This window comes from Neodiprion pinetum, chromosome 4 (assembly GCF_021155775.2).
Source record: "Neodiprion pinetum isolate iyNeoPine1 chromosome 4, iyNeoPine1.2, whole genome shotgun sequence".
Lineage (NCBI taxonomy): Eukaryota > Metazoa > Arthropoda > Insecta > Hymenoptera > Diprionidae > Neodiprion > Neodiprion pinetum.
In genome coordinates this window covers 10173112-10187004 of record NC_060235.2, presented here as the reverse complement: position 1 = coordinate 10187004, position 13893 = coordinate 10173112, and the positions used below count along the sequence as shown (strand labels likewise).

General features: G+C 37.2%; 1 protein-coding gene across 3 annotated transcripts in view; it reads right to left on the bottom strand.

Moving 5' to 3' along the window:
* wdb (serine/threonine-protein phosphatase regulatory subunit widerborst) overlaps positions 1–13893 on the bottom strand; it is a 99960-nt gene that overhangs the window by 46402 nt on the left and 39665 nt on the right. The gene's annotated exons all lie outside the window — the stretch shown is intronic.

Genomic DNA, 13893 nt, shown 5'->3' with positions numbered 1-13893 from the left:
GTAATCAACAACTACGATATTTATTACCTTAACTGACAAATGGTAATACGGCGGCTGCATTTAGTTCCATCAACACGAATAGTGCGTCATTTCAATCAGTGATGTCAAAATTGTGTGCGATTGGTTAAAAGGAACGATACGGTTGATTGAACAGAAGAATATTCAATAGTGACTTTTCATTCGGTTTGTCAACTCAGGACAATAAGTGAATTCGTATTACAAACGTTATATTTGACTGGCTAAATAACTGCATTTGTGTGAATTGAGTGTACATGGAGCATTCCATGCCAACTGGACCTGAATCTGACCTTTAACCTTTCTGATTTGACTCAAGATTTTGGTAGATTTCCTTTCACTCTCGGAAGCACCAATTTTATTTTCAAATATTTCGAATCCATTGGAATTAGCTACGGTTTTTGAAAACGACCACGTAATCGACCCTGTTTAAAAATCTAAAATAATTCTAAAAAATCATGTATTCGATAATAAAATTTTTAATCCTTGCGCCAGAGTGTGCCAGCGTTCCCCGCTTATTTTTTTCGAGTTTCTTTAAAAAGAATAATAAAAAACAATTAGAAGGAAGAGTCAGTTTTGCTGCTCAGATCCTCCTCAACAGGCTGGGGATTTGAAATCAGGTCTTTCCGTTCCGTCGTTTCGCACGCTGCGCTACTGCGGTCGGTGTAAAAGGAATGAATAAATAAATAGCCGATGGTCACAATGCCAACTTTTCTGCACGTTTTTTACATACTCCTGTAAATAATATAAAATTAAGAATAATATTGAAGGCATATGATGGGATTAAAAATATTTATTCGAATGTTTTTTTTTTTTTTTTTTGTCAAAACAGTCTTTACAATAAGTGTAGAAATATGAGATTTATTGTATGACAAAGTTTACTATAAAACAACATTTTTTTCTATGGAATAACTGTTACGCTGGATCAACCTTATTAATTTTACATGAATTATTGAAAAAAAATCCATCCCTCGAACAATCGATTTGAAAATCCGAAAAAATCTAAAAAACGGAGAATGTTCCATCAATGTGTCGAGTCCACTGACGTTAGGAACTTCACCCCCTCCACTACTTCTAACAATTTTATAGTCAAAATAAGTTCCCCAGCTATGAATTTTATTGCCGAAAAATGTGTGCAATATAAAAATTACTCGGTCAGTAAGTGTACAACTATTGAATGCTCTGTTGCATAGTAATGTAACTCTACAATGTGTCTCGGGGTAGGTGGGAAGGGTTGAAGTGATACGACGGTAAACAACCATAGGTCATTGATAACAGTTATTTTATAGCCATGAAAACTTTTTGAACTTTTACAATGATGTCAGGTTTGAGCTTATCGGCACAACTATTCGTGATTACGTAAACGAATTGCTAGCAGACAGCAACGTGGCGACGCAACAGCTACTTTTCTCACACTGGATAAGTTTGGAAATGCAAACAATATCAGCCGCATGTTTTTCCGGCTTGCTTTATATTCGAACCGCCTGTATAAAGTTCGATAATTCGACTCTCATACCGCAGCACAGACAGTGTTCCAATCTCTCGAAGAAAAACGTCAGGCTGACAGGTTTAATGAGACAAGATCGGTTATAGTAATAAGATCCGTCCGTTCTACATTTCTCTTGTTTTCAACCAGAGGATTTGTTTAAATATGAAACATCGTAAGAGGGCGCGAGCCCGATGCATCATAGCCTATATCTCGTATTTGCATTTTGTTATCATTGTCACCGCATGATAAAGCCTTGGCTACATATTTATTCAATTTAACTTCATTTTGTACGATTAATGTAAACCCCCTCATACGTTATTAACCTTTTTCCTCTTCTCGCGAGATCGGAGAAGTGCGCGTTTTATTTGGACGCCTCAAGCTTAAGTTGAGAATCACTGACCTTATGGACGGCGATTTCTATCTTGGCAGAGATCCCTCCACACTCAACTTGTACAAGCAGGTATATATTAGAAAAATGCACCCGTAGGCAGAATTACATAGACGTAGGTATCCGTGGATCGGCCAGTCCGTGAATCATCTTACCTACCGACGCAGTTTACGAGGGGATGAGAGTGGGTTTTGGAAAGCCGGGGTACGGCATCAAAATTTTAACGCTGGTAAATATTTTTCGAATAAGTACATCGGCGAGCAGGAATCACACGTGAAATTTGAGGAAAGCATGCCGTTCTACCAGTTCTCTTGTATTTGTAGATTATGGGGGATAGTGGTTTTTCAGTAAGGGTTGATATTGAGGCTTCCCAATTATTACACAACTCAACTCAACTCAACAAAAATTTTCTGCCGTGATTATTTCTGCGAAGTTTGGTATTTGAGAATGTAGAATTTAGAAATATAATTATGGTTATACTAGATCGGCTCTAGTTTTTATTTTATTGCAGTATGTTATTCGAGATGACTCAATGTTTATAAGCTAATATCTCTTAATCGGTTAAAGTTAAGAAAGTTCCATCTCATTATCAGTACTATTCTATAGAGCGTGAAATTTTCTATAAGAATCTGTATTTAGATAGTTTACAAATCAAGGCCGTCGACGTAAAAAACAAAAAAAAATCAAAAATTTTCCGATTTTTTTTACATGATATTCAAATGGAAAGTGGAAAAAATAAAATAAGCACCTCTAAATATCAATATTAACATCTCATATTTGACTGAGGTATTCCATTTCAAACAAATTTTTTTTTGTTTCCTTTTGACACCCTAATGGCCTCCCTTTTGAGAAAAAGAGAGAGAAGTATTTATTCTTTCATCCTATTATTCACCCCGTTCGGAAGAATGGGACACCTCCGTAACGTATCGCTTGAGCCCCAATCTGGAAAAAATAAGGGAGGAAGGGAGGGAGGGAGGGAGGGAGCAGCACCGTACACTGTACCTCTAGCATGATAATAGGAAAACACGAGCATCATATCTGTGTATAATCATTATAGAAGATGTGTACAAATTTCCATATTTGTCAGGTCGCGTCGCATCGGAGACAAGTGTTGCTTGTTTAGCGGCCATCGATTGATATTCGGTACAGGTATCAACTTCAACCGAAAACGTAGGATCCCTAGAGGCGGACCTTGATTCTAGAAATTTATTTTGGGTTCACTGTTCAGAATTGAAAGCTCGAAGAAACTAAATTTGGCTCGATTGCGATTTTCTTTATTAGATTTCATGTTTTTCGGTAATTTCAGAAACGTTTGTATCGCGAGAAAATCGCACCTAACCCAAATTTCAGTTTATGAAAAATCGATCCTGTGAGAGTTCAGAGGATATATTGACAATTCTAAAAATTCTCGATATTTGTATCTGAGACATTCCGTTCGCCTACAAACGTGGCCACCCTTTTGCAAATCTTTTTCTGCAGAGGTCTACTAAAACAGACGTACAGAAGTCAACTTTTCAGATAATTTAACAAACTTTTTTGCTTTCTAAGGCGGAAATCCGCTACTTTTATATTTCTGTCGGTTCACTCTGTTTCGTTCATTAATCTAGTCACAACAAGACATCGAATAAGCTGATCATTTCGTAACTGTTCTTACCTTAACATCCCCTTAAACGCTAATCAATTTTCAAAATAATAGTTTTTTCGCTCGGGCCAATTTTCGAAAACAACGCGTCAGATCCAGCTTAATTCTAACCTAGCGTTGTTACTATGCACACACATTGACACGCGTGCGGAGACACGTTATATGTAGATGTAGAGGAGCTATTACTTGACAAACATTCACTCAAATTAGCAAAGTTGAGGGATAAAATCTAGTCAAGTTTGCATTCAATACTCCTCGTGTAATTTCAAGTTAATACCCAAGTCTTTCGGCTGTAAAACGTAATTTTTTTTGTTTTGTTTTCATACAAGGTAATAATACCAGATATTTTATCCCACGGACTTTTCACACACGTAAGTACTCGAATTATCATCTACATACGAAAACTATCCAATTGCAAAGCTGAAGGATTCTTCTTTATTGCGACTTTTAATCTCTGGCAGAAGGTCTCTGTGCCCGTCTCTAAGTCTCTACAGCTCGTTTATTTCCAGGAGTTCTTTTCCAGCTGCTCACCCCACGCCAATAAATGCGCAATGCACGTCTATGTTATACCGTATATCAAGCAATTTTTGCGCACCTGAAATTAGGATTGCTCGATTTAAACAGTCAATATAGAATTCAATAGTTACGGGCTGTTGTTCTTTGATTACTCACTATGGTTGACAAAGTAACGCAGGAATAGGGGTTTGTCGCCAATAACCAGCAGTAACACCGAAAATGGTTTTTACGCGATTTGGCGAGTGATACGCACGAAGCATTCCAACACTCTACACTCGCTTCTCAAGTAACGAAACACTGTCATAAATGAAGGTCATCTGCCAATATTAATAATACCGAATTAGGAACGGTCTATTTTGCCAATAAAACACACTCCCTACACCAACATATACGAGTATCATGAAGTCGGTATATATCGATTGTTGCTATAATTTTCCCGATATGATTGACCTCGTGATTGGCCAAAAAAAAAAAAAAGTAGTACCAATTCCAACCCGAACCACTCTGACGAAAAAGCAAGCTCATTCAGTCACAATCATAGACATACAAGAATAGACCGCGGGAGTGAGCGAAAAATGCGATAATCGCGTAAAAAGAGAAACCTGCAGTTCTCTCTTTCTACGCGACTATTGCAGCCGCCTACATGCTCGCCCATGACTGGCGCGGTCTATTCTTATATAACTATGGTCGCAACAGATGGAAACAAAAATCGACAAACCGTATGAAATGTAAAAGTGGCGTTACTTATCATATAAATCCAGCAGCCGTCACGACTGAAAACACGCTGAAATCGTGACTCAAATCGTGTATTTAACACAGTGGACAATCTTTCGTATATAAATCAGTGTCAAGTGTGATGCGGCCTTCCGCCGCATGACTCCAACTCTGAATTCCAACTCAGCCACGAATTATCAAGCAATCCGGGTAGGTTCAAAAGACTTTTTGCATTTATATACTGAAAGTAGGAAATAAAACTTACAAATTGATAAGATTTTACTCTGGCAGAAATAGTACATTGTGTCACAAGTGCAGAAAGTAGGTATTTTTCCATGAGCGTAAAATCTGCAGCATTAGTCGCAAAGGCGAGAGCTGCGTTTACACAAATACAAGTGTGAAGTTGGCGGCACGAACCGAAGGCGAGTTCTGCGATGTCACGATTACTAGTTTGAACGTAGCGTGAGCCAAGGGGAATGCTGTGATCGCACGTGTGAGATACGCTACTTTTCAGACACCTACGAAGGAAAATTTGATTTGATAAGCACGGACGGTGGCACTGATAGTTCGTAAAATTGGAGTTAGGTAACTTACGCTCAATAATACAGTGCGTACAATTGAGATATTCAAAAGTGCAGATGCACCCAAAAAAGCCCTAGTGTGGACAAACGACCAATTGAATTCTAGGCATGCGTGCGTTTACCGCACTGTTCCGAAATCGGGCACTATACGCACGAAAATCGAAGTTGAAAGCCACCATTATCAATACGCATGCTCTGAAGTTGGTCGCTACTCGTGTTACGAGTACGGCGAGTACGACCAACGTGACACGGCATGTATACGGTCGGTCTCTCGCACAAGTGTCACATAACTGTTTATGAAACAAATGCATGAGAACTGTTGCATCTCGTGCTTGCTGCAGCGAGCTCGAGAAGTGAAAAGCACTAGTGCGAGAAATAAAATCGATCCATTCTACGCATGCGCGGTACCTTTATTCTATTCCTGTATGTATAGCACAACTTACGCCACTCTTTGCAGGCACAAGTAGCACTTCTCATGCACGAGTTGGATAAAACTAATTACGTACATGTTTCGACAGGACTTCGAAAAGAATTAAAATCGATTAAAATAAACGAAATTGTTAAACATAGTGGGAGACGTTATGCAACGGATAACTGATAATTCCAATTCTGCAATGTCTTTCATGTGTTAAGCGGAACAAAAACCAGCCCAAATCTGCCTATGCATAGTTACCTCATCTACGTGTTACACAAATAACCAATCAACACTTCGACAATGACCTTACTGCAAATCGATTTATTAAAATCAAGCGCAGGGCGTCGTAAATAAGTTTTAAAAATTTCACCGAATTATCCTCATTGCTTACGTAACAATAATACAAATTCAATCCAACATAATATGGAATATGCTACGTTCTGATCAAAGTGCGTATTAATTTCGAATTTGTTGAATCCTCAACGAGCTTGTTAATTTCTACAAAACTTTGCCGGTGCGTTCATATCTATAAATACTTTTCCGAAAAAATTCTGCTCATTGTATTTTCCGTCCGAATTTTCTCAGGCGCTTACCGGATTTCTGTTTCCAGGGTTGTAATGGCTCTTTTTTACGCACAAAAGCAAATCAGTTCAACTATGCGGGAATGAAGTAATCAAACTCTTAAAGATATCGTTATCACAGGTTTACTTCCATCACTGTCACTTGATACCTAATGTATACGTACAGGGTGTCATTTATTGAATGGTCGACATGAAATCTCTGTGAACGAACGCGAACAGTTTGCAAAAAAATCTTTACGTAGCAGATCTCTGAATTGACACAAGATTGAAGTTGTTAACTTTAACTTATGGATGAAGTGTTGAACAAAAATTGTTGTTTTGCAATCTCGGGATAATGAATTTGAGAAGTTGAGTTTCTAAAATATGAGTATATGAATATGTTGCATTTTATTACGACGAAGTCCGTAAAGTTAATATAACGATGCGTTTTCAAGAAATAAATCAGTATTTCGCTATTTCAAGATTGACAGTAAACCACAGTTAAAGCAAAATGTAGTCGTATTATGCAGACTAAACTCTCTCAAAATCGTTCCAAAACTATAAATCAATAGTTGTCGTTTCAGTGCTTCGTTACGTTAACGTTACCAACTTCAATATTGTTTGTTATGTAGGTTTAATGAATTTTATACCTTCAAGTTGTGAAATATAAATATTTTCAGAAAATGGATTGTTACGTTGATGACCCTACGAAGTCATGAAATAACTTGAAACCTCGTGCCGTTCGAAAAGTAAAATGTAAGCTCCATCGAAGAATGGCCAGATCTTCATAAGGAGCATTGTAGACGTCGAATATTATTCCATGCTTAATATATTACGAGACATAAATGCAACTTCGTGTCTATAGTTCTTGGAACGTGTTTTATCGGTCAATCGATCAAACAACTAATCGAAGTGTAATCTTACATTTTACAGACTTGATATGGACCACCACCCAAGCGACCGTTATACGACGAGTTTACACGAGAAATTTCCTCATAGGTTCAAAGTGTTTTCGTATCAAGTGCGCTTGGATGTTAACTTAGCCATAATCTGTAAGGAGTCATTTCCCTTCAAAATATTACGCAGTGAGAATTAAGATTCGAGTAGCGAATCGCCGTCATTTATCCTGGATACTCGTTGCTATATCTTGAGTAGGTACAGTATAAAAAAAAAGTCATACTTCCGAAACTGATTGATAGCTTTTGATGAAATTCGCATGACCAAGACTCCCAGTCAGTGCAACGCTTCAACACAAATTACATCGAAATCGAATGAAGCGTTCTTGAGTTACCAACTATCAAAGATGATCAAATAATTCTTCTTTTTCTCCGTCTTCATTGCAGAACGCCGACCTTTCGAACACGATTCCAGTCATTCTAATTCATGTATCGATTTGAAATTTGAAAGGTCGCTTACTGCCGTCAAAATCTCAACCTCTATTGATTTTGGGCAGATTCCAATAAGAAGTAGAAAGGTTATTGATTATTTTTTAAAAAACGTTGTCAATCATACTTTCGGGTGAACGGTTGGATATGAATGCTTGAAATTTGAAAGGTGAATTTGTGCTATCGGAATCTGGACGCCTGTCGATTTCGAGCCGAATCCAAAATGTGAAGAATTGTTTACAATTCACAAGATTCGTATTATCGAGATCTGGACCCCTATTGATTTTCAAGAATATCCAACAACAGGGAGAAAAGTGAAATCATCATCACTTTGTAAAAATGCACGGGTAACGACCGCGATTTCGAATAAACGACTAGGTACGAATTCTTCAAATTGGTGGATTTATGGCATCGAAATCTCGACTCAAGTTATCGACAAGTCTCGTATGATGATTGTTCGATTGAAACATAATAACACTTACTACTCTTTAGATATCAACAAGTAAAAAACTCATTATAAGACCGATCTCTTGTTTCGTTTTCATGTGTATTGTCATAATTTTCGGGTAAACAAGAAATAAAAAATTCTGGACATAACTAAATATGGCATTCAAATATGAGAAAGAAAAATTTTGTTGATTCAAATAAATATTGTTTCATTCAACAACCTAAACTATCGTTCTGACCACTTTTTCGTTGAATCTGATGAAATTTCTTTAAATCAACAAAGCATTTCTGTCACCACGTTTGATCCTCTCATCTGATAAATTCAACAAACCGTTTCTCCATTTGTACATACAGATACAAAATCGAACGAGATAACTAGAAACTACGTAAACAGTGAGTTAACTGTAAATGCTGTCACGTACAACTCTACTAGAGAGTACTCATCGGGTTGAAAAAATTTCATCAGCTAAGATAAAAATTGTATTGTATTATCATATTTTACACTGATACCCCTTTAATTTGTAAGCAGTGAATATTCACAAATGATGTGCATAAAGAGTAATACAAGCATAGATAACGCATATCTAGAAAATACAAAGTAGGAAATATTAAAAAATTAAAAGCATACCTAAGATGGTATAGCACTGCCTTCACTTATCAAATGCGATGAATAAACTTCTATCAGATACTTGTATAAAACCATTTGAAAATGATTTACATTTCAACAATTCTGTAACTATGATATTATATTATATTAGTTGAACAAAACGTTGTAAAATGCACAGAAAAAACATTACAAATGTCGAAGACGCTGCCAAGTACCCGATCACTTGGCATAAAATTGGAAAAAAATATCTTCGCTAGTCGTGGAATAAAGAAAAAGCTTAGCACTCATGTATTGTCCCACACGACACTTTAGCAAAGTGGGGGTATTTAATTGGGAATTATTTGTTGAATCGATTTTTGGAAAACCTAACTATTTATTTACACGTTGAATATTAGATATTTGATTAACAAGATTACAAGTTCTATTATTCGTAGTGGTTTATAAATTTAAATCTTTATTTTAGTGACGTTGACATTATCTATTGATTGACTTTGTCAAAGTTCGAAATAGTTTTTTGTTACACCGATTAATAATAATTATTTGACTTGATGTTTCGTTAGGTTGAGATATTTGGTTAAGACTTGAAATTGCTGGGTAGTTGTTGTTGACTTGAGGACTCGACGTGTAATGACTTTTCGTTAATGATGAAAAAAGGAATTTGCAAGATTCTCGGAAATGTGGAGGGCCTAGGAGCTTGTTAGTTAGTCGATTTTTCACATTGGCCGATTATTGTGATTGGCGGGAATTTAGGATTGATCGAGAACTTGTACCGGAAGTGCTAGTTGTAGAAGTGGAAATATTTACGTAGGTGGGAAGTGGGAGCACGCAGGTATGTCTTAAAATTAAACATTACGCGACCCTTCCGCACCTTTGCGTACCTACAGTCCAGGCAGGCCAGCGTCCACGTCTGGCAGCGAACTGAGTGTTATAAATGGGTAAAGCCCGTGGATAATCAAGAGGTAAAAACCCGCGCTAAAAGTCGCGTACGACTCTTCAATTATTTGATCATTGTTCGACATTTCATTATTGTTTAGGGTCATAGTTCCTTCAGCGCGGCATTATCTTGCCAAATGTGGGACCTTTGCCATTTCTAGATGGCTTGACCTGACTTGCGATTTACCTTCCATTAGAGTCCCAACCGTAAAAGGATATATATAGATTAAAATAAGACTGTTTATATTAAAGAAATTTTGTTGATACGCAACAACTCCTATCCTCCTAACAATTTCACAAACCGAGGCGGGTTTTGACCGATCGAAGGTCACGCGTACTTGGGTCAAACGATAAATTGGTCGCGAATCGTTTGACACGTCGGTAACGCGCCGACGAGCTCAACCCGCGATCTTGGTTAGGAATCTCGGTGCGCGATCTTACCGACCAGTTCCACTTAATTGCGGGCCGAGATCCTGGTTAGGTTAGGTACTACAAAGCGCCTGTCGGCGGGTTACCGATGTGCCAAACGGTTCTCAACCAATTTCTCGTGTGTTCCAAACACGCGTGGCCTTAAATCTGCCAGAATCCATTTCGCTTTGTTCAGTTAGCGTACCTTATAACACACCGAAAATTTGGAGCTCGCTGCTGTGTTTAAGGAGTGTGAACTTCGCTATTTGAAACACATACGTTTCTATTCTACCTTTGCTACAAATTTTGTCACGGGATTACTTTTTTTTCGCAAAAAAATTTGTAACCTTACTGTGAGAAATGAATGAGGATCGTGCTACTATTCGGTGAAAAATATGCGTTCAAAGTTGAGGTAAAAAGTTTACGTTTTAGGGGGATTATTTTCAGTAGAATACTCCCTTAATGCTTAGTCACACATCAATACCGTCCATACATCATACAATACTCAGTACAACTACAACTAGATTTTGATAAAAATTTTAGATATTCTGAGAAACTAGTTTTTTTTTTTTTTTTTTTTTTTTTGTTTGTCGATATGTATTCATCTTGAACATACCTAATACTTATTTATGTTGAAATAATCACCACGTTGAAAAAATCTTGACCAGGCCTACTTTCGGATGTTTATCGGGATGCAGATTATAGGAGCAGCGACTCATGAACGCTGCCGAGTGGATAGCGCGGTGAATTCAGTATTCACAACCCGAAATGTACCTGAAGTTCCGATCGATCAGTCTTTAACAATCTTTAGTCACCGCAGGTAATCACTCGAACGCTGGCCCAACGCTGGCTGCTGAGCTTCCGACTGATTGCTTCGTCACAGTCTCAAGCAATCGGTTGCAGTTATAAGTTTAGTCACCGGTAATCACTCTGAATGCTTGTACACCACTCAAATAAACGATATTGACAGGACGGAATTCAAATACTTAATTCATGATCGGCAATAATTCGTGAAAAAATAACACTAGATAACGTCCAGGCCAGCATACATAATAAGGATCTTGGTTATTGGGATTGCAGCCCAGCACGTTTTTGAAAAAAATAAATAAAAAAAATAATAACGTTAAAAAACAGCAACTGATAGTTCGTCGATTTAGCAATTTTGAATTTTAGGCACGTGGAGTACAACGCGAAACCGACGTACACAGCCGTCTATTTCGATCAATATACAGGGTAACCCAGGACCAGTGCCCCATAGGCTACCTGTGTTTTCCTCGTGAAAATCTGCGACTCACACGTTTTTGATTTCTCAGAGGAAATTTATCGTTAGCGAATTACAGCAGTTTGAAATTGGCCAATTTAGCAGCATCTGACGCTTCAGAACAGAACGAAAACAGGGCTGGTAGATCATCGTTTGACCGTAATGCGCTAGGCAACCTTCCCGAGTAATCAGATGCTACCGAATTAGCCAATTTCGATTGGCTGTAATTCGCAAACAAATTTCCTATCGAAAGTAAAAAATGTTTCAGTCCCAGATTTGCAGTAAGAACACATTGGTAGCTTATGAGGCGATAGTCTTGGGTCACTGTGTATATGAATATATTGTTACAAAGGGTGAAATCACCCGTTTTGTCCCCTTTTAAATGATCTAGTAGTCATCATAGATAAAAGACGTTTATAAACCTCTTATGTCTTTAAAAAGAATAAGGTTGCTGCGTCAACCGATATTATTGTAAAAACAGTCAGTCTCTAGACTTTAAAAAGAGAGCTTGTGTCCAAATACATCTATTTTCTTTCTAATATTTCTAGTTCGTGGGACTTCTTTGGCTCGGCGTTCGCTTAAATCGCACAGAGAACTCTTTGATTCTCTTAGATCTTTCGTAATTTCCCCCCGTTGTAACAATATCTTCAATAGCGAAATAAATTATATCAAACATAATACTACATTGAGAAAAATTTCATTTGTTATAGTGACTAGAAAAATTCAGTAAAAAACTGTTTGAATATTGTTGGAATTACCCTAAACGAGGTACAGCTAACCATTTCGCGCTATTGCCGATCCTTTTTTGGTAATTGCAACGCAAAATCAGTTTGTTCGGTTTACTCTACTTTTTTAGTTAAATAAGGCTTTAACGTCAATTTATCGTCGCACAACCATTAAATTTTCGCAACAGTTGCAAGGAAATATAGTAACAGTGATCCTAATGAGAAAGAATAGTAACGGATACTAGACTTTCTGGTAACAGCTACAAAACTAATTTTCATTTTGTACCTAGAAATATGTTTTTCGATTGTGGTAAAAAATGAAAATAGTTAAAGACTGAGCGGTAATCGGTACTAAAAATTTCTCTCAGTTTAATAATAGCATTAATAATAATAATAACAATGATCACTATCAACACCCTTCATACTCGATATGGCACGTCCCCATAAGGCCTATGCAGGGAGAAGCAAAAGATGAATTAGTGACCATCATTATACGTCTGCAGCTGTCTTAAGATACTCAATAGAAAGACCCGCATTAGCTTGAGGGCAGGGAAAACTGCAGAAGCCCGGACCGAGTTCAAACCTCAGCTTTAGTCTAGTCACTTGGTACTCGGAAAGGGGTCTAGTAGGAAAGTAACAGTTTAACCGCAGAAAACGTTGCCCTGAGGTAACCCGACCGAGTTCAAACCTCAGCTTGTCAATTTGGCGTATAAACGACGCGACCCGTCTCTCATTTTTTGCGAACTTTCGCTCAAGTGCTCTTCGACACGCTAGGGACTTACCATATGAGGCGTTTCACGTGAAGCGGACAGCGAAAAATATGCGAGGTTCTGAAATTCGTTGATATTTGGCCGAATTGTACTTCTAAAAGATACTAATGTGAATACCCGAATTTGTTTTTTTCTTCTTTTTTTTTTTTGATGAGGTTTAGTTCGCAAGTTATGGCCTTCTAAAGAACAGACGTCATTGAAATAGGGATTTTTTGGAAATAGTTTTTTTCTAATTGAACAAATTTACAATAAAATATTGAACACGCTGGTTTCTATAGAAAGTTGATTATTTTTTGCAATTATGAAATTAGTTTGGAAAACAGATTTTTTTTTTTGTAAAAAACTTGAAGTAAATATTTAAAGCCAGAATTTTGATATTTTCGACCTTTTTTTTTTTCAAAAAATTTAGAGAGCAGGTTAACGTTTGTAGATAATACACTAAAAGTTTCAAAATAGAATCAACATTAGTTTATGAGATAGATGAATTAAAGTACATACGTGTCGCACTGAGCGTGGAACCTGACGGTTGCTTAGGTCGCCGGTCGGCTGGTTTGCGCGAAAAAACAACATACTTACAATTAGTTAGTAAAACTGGTGCGATGTCACCTATGTAGGCATAAGTACTTTAAATTTCAAAATCAATATTGTATACTCATATTATATATTATATACTCCATATTTTTTACAGTAAAATTAGGACAAATATGAACGAATTTCAAAACTTCACATTATTTTCGTTGTCCACTTCACGTGAAATGCCCCATTATTGAAAAAACCGTTATTTCGCGATTTTGGAATTGTTTGAAATTCAGTAAACCGAAATGAAAGAAAACGCAGTCATATTTCAAAATCTTGGTTCCTTGAAAATCATTTTAAAATTAGGAAAATAGGTATTTTTCTCCTGATGTTTCGTTACATTAACGTTACTAAATTAAACCTCATGGAGACTTCAACTTAAGTCCTCCCGTTCCGTAGTCTCGCACGCTGGCACGACGCACGCCGGTAACTCAGGATGTAAATGAAAAAGGGTTCGATCC